The sequence below is a fragment of the Geospiza fortis genome, unplaced genomic scaffold, assembly GCF_000277835.1.
Source record: "Geospiza fortis unplaced genomic scaffold, GeoFor_1.0 scaffold46, whole genome shotgun sequence".
NCBI classification, from domain to species: Eukaryota; Metazoa; Chordata; class Aves; order Passeriformes; family Thraupidae; genus Geospiza; species Geospiza fortis.
Genome location: NW_005054586.1, coordinates 311392 through 315043, shown reverse-complemented (window position 1 = coordinate 315043; position 3652 = coordinate 311392). Strand labels below are relative to the sequence as shown.

At 50.2% G+C, this 3652-nt stretch overlaps 1 protein-coding gene across 1 annotated transcript in view; it reads left to right on the top strand.

Moving 5' to 3' along the window:
* HDAC4 (histone deacetylase 4) overlaps positions 1 to 3652 on the top strand; it is a 151677-nt gene that overhangs the window by 61213 nt on the left and 86812 nt on the right. The gene's annotated exons all lie outside the window — the stretch shown is intronic.

Sequence of the window (3652 nt, the reverse complement as noted above, 5' to 3'; positions counted from 1 at the left end):
CCAAGAGTAGCTGGGGCTGCCCCTGGATCCCTGGCACTGCCCAAGGCCAGGCTGGATGGTGCTTGGAGCAGCCTGGGATGATGGGAGGTGTCCCTGCCCATGGCAAGATGGAATGGGATGGGCTTAGAGCCCAAACCATGCCATGCCACCAGCTCATCAGCTGGCTTTATTCCTGCCATTGGAGAGCTCACCCCCTGGGAGGCTTCAGGGAAAACTCCAGAGGACCAGTGGGAATGTCCAGGTGTTTGTCTAACCCCACCTTCACTGGGAATTCCTCAACTCCCCCATCCTGACCCAACCAGTTCGATTTTTTATTTTTTTTTCTCATGGGAAGTTTTTAACGTGTCATCTCAGAATGAGACTTTCTGGCTCCCACTCCATCTCTTCCATGTCTAATTCTCTCCTCCAAAGTGTCATTTTCCCTTGAAGGAAGCTCAGAGTGAGATTAGAGAGAAGCATGTGAGAAATCCATGTGGGTTTGTCTCTACAGAAGTGCAGCTGGGCTTCCTTCAGCTCTGCATTTTGTCCTGGGGATCTGCTGAGGGGAGAAGTTTCCTGTTCTGAAAGCAAGACAGATGGATCAAAGAGGTTCAGTTGCTGGGTAATGCCTGAAGCAAAGAGGCAGGTGAAATTACGTTCCCAGGAATCACAGAACCCTGGAATGATTTGGGGTGGAAGGAACTTTAAACATCATCCAGTCCCACCCCTGCCATGGGCAGGGACACCTTCCACTGTCCCAGGTGGCTCCAAGCCCTGTCCAGCCTGGCCTTGGACACTTCCAAGGATCCAGGGACAGCCACAGCTTCCTGAGCCTTTTAAGAAGAGCTAAACATTTATTTTTGTTGTTTCCTGTTTCATTATTTGTTATTTATTTAGATGGGGATCTTTTTCAGTGGGAACTCAAGTGGATTTTGCTTATCCACTCCATGCAAGGAAACTGCCAGGAAAGGTTTCCCACAATTGTGTGAAGTTTGAAATGAGAAATAGTCCAAGCCGACTCCTTTCATTCCATTATCTTTAATTTCTCAAAAAGCTCTGGCTCCATCCAAGACACTCATTTGTTAGAGATGTCACTGATGAAACCAGCAAGGAGATAAAGTGGGATAATGGTTGAAGAGGAGGTGGAGAAAACTGGAGTGTCTCCCTTTGGAGCTGCTCTGTCCTGCACAGGCTCATCTGTTGGAGACATCTCTGTTGGAGACGCCTGTGCCATCACAGGTTTGCTGCTGGCCTTGAACTCTCCACGTTCTCATTAAGGAAATACCCCTGGATATCTACCCATGGGAGTTTATAATTTTCCAAACTCTGATCCATTCTAGCCCAAGCCATTCTGGGATTCCTTGCAAACACTGGAAAATGTTACTGGAAAATGTTGTTTTCTGTCTTTTGTGGATGTAGCTTGGTGGGTTTTCTTTCTCTTCAAGGGAGGAGACATTTTTTAATGCTTTAAATCTAAGATGGAGACAGTAGGATAAGTGGTCTGCTCTTCAAGTTTTGGCTTCCTTATTGTCATGAATAAAATTTCTGTGTAGGTTCCCAATAAATGCTAATGAGGTCTGTTTGGGGCAGGAATTAGGCTCAGGAGAGCTGGATATGCAGAAATCCAGAATCTCTGCACCCTGTTTCTGTCTCCAGGTCTCGATAGTAATCAGGGAGAAGTTTCCTTGCGATGAATGAGTGAGTGACATTTAAAGCTCCATCTGTTGCCTGCGGAGTGCTGCCTCACGACGTGTTTCCATGGCTGATGGGATGATTAATTTCAGTTCCCATTCACAGAGCAGGAAATATTCCCTGAGCAGGGAGTGACTCCAGCCCTCGCCGAGCTGCAGCGTGCGTGGAGCTCGTAGGAAACCTCGGCTGCTGTTTACTCCCGGCTTGTGCTCCCAGACAGGATCCAGGCTGCCTTTGCAGCACCCACCTGGGCTGTCCCAAAATTCCCAGGGTGCTGACCTGCCTTTGGCTCCAGCTGGGCTGTGGTGCTCAAGCTTGTTGGCTAATTCCAGCCCAGAATACCCTCCCTGGGATTCTGGTCCTTGGGAATGGGATAACAGAGGTAAGAATTGAGTGAAACAGAAGGAACTGTTTCCTCCCTCTGTCCCACCCAGCAGGGGTTTGGAACCAGATGATTTTTAAGGCTCCTTCCAACCCAGGCCATGCCATAAATCTGTGATAGTTCTTTAATTTGGTGTGGATCCACGGAGGGGCAGGACTGTGCCCTCATCCTGCCCCCACGTGGGATGCTCAGTGGGATGTTGGTGTCCTGGAGCTGCCCTGCTGTGACCTGCTGTTGGACAAGTTTGGGGTTCCTCCAGTCCATCTTGGCACAATCTTGTCTAGAGAATAAAAATTCAGAATTGAGTGAAGCTGGTAGTGTGTTGTTCCCCCCTCTCCTATTAATTTCTCCTAGGTGGGACATGTGCTGGAGATGGAAGCAGCTCTGAGGGTGCTGTGCCACGGCTTCGTTCCGCTTCCCCACAAAATCCTCTGCTTTTATCCAGCACTGCAGTCAGATACTGCAGCAGCTCAGTGCTATTTATAGCTCTGATCTCACCGTCTCGCTGTGTTTCGGGGGGTTTTAGCAATTTGGGGAGGGGGAGCCCTGCTGGAAAAGGATCCCTGGGTCAGAGGGGATCCTGGAGCTCCAGCCACTGCCGGGAGGGGGGATGGATTTAATTCACAATAATCCAGTGATGCTCGACTGGCACACATCTTCCTGCCAGAATAAACCACCTCAAGTGCTCCCTTGGCTGTGCTCAGAGTCAGCAGTAGCTGTTCACCTTCCTTTCCAGGCTGGTTCTGGAGGAAAACTGAGCTGATGGGTTATAGGAATGGCGTTTGAGGATTCGGAGCAGGCATCACGCTCCCCATATGCCCGAGGCACTCCTGCCGGCAGCAACTTGGTGTTTAAATGTCTTTCAAAACACAGGGAATTATTTAAAAATCCAAAACTGTTGCTGGACACTGAGGACAGCCCTGATGAATAAAGTCAGGGAATAAACACAGGATTTTTTCGCTTTTCCCTGGGGATGAAAGAGCTGGAAGTGGTGCTGAGAGGGGGAGATCCATGCACACACTTCCTCAGCATCCCACTGGGTGGGTCAGCAGGATGGGGATGATCTGATGGCAGCAGCCAAGAGTTTGGGATCCTGAGCACATCCTCTGGCTTTGTGCTTGCTTTTTGTGGGTGCCCAAAGGCTGACGTGCTGCTCTTGGCAGAGCCTGGCCCCAGGGCACGGCTGGCACTGCAGTAATTAAAAACCAAACTCATTAGCTGGGAATAAAGCCCCGGCCCGGAAAGGATGGGAGAGAGGGAGAAGCTGAGTCCATGGGCTCTGGAAAGCCCTGGCTGGGGAGTGTCAACCACCAGGATCATCTCATTCCTGGAGGGCAGTGATTTGGGAGGGCACCAGGCATTGGAGAGTCACTAGAAGAGGTTGGAATGCTCTTTTCTTGGGATTTTGGGAATCTCACAGGCTTGCTCTGCCGTGGGCAGGTGGGATGTGTCCTGGAGTGGGAGCTGATTTCTTCCTCCAGCCTTGACTCTCATTCCCCAGGGTTTTGCAGCAGGTTTGGGGAGGTTGATGGGATTTCTTTCCCTTCTCCAAAGGGAATTGTTGCAGAAAGAGGAACTGGGAAGGAGCTGTTTGTGTTC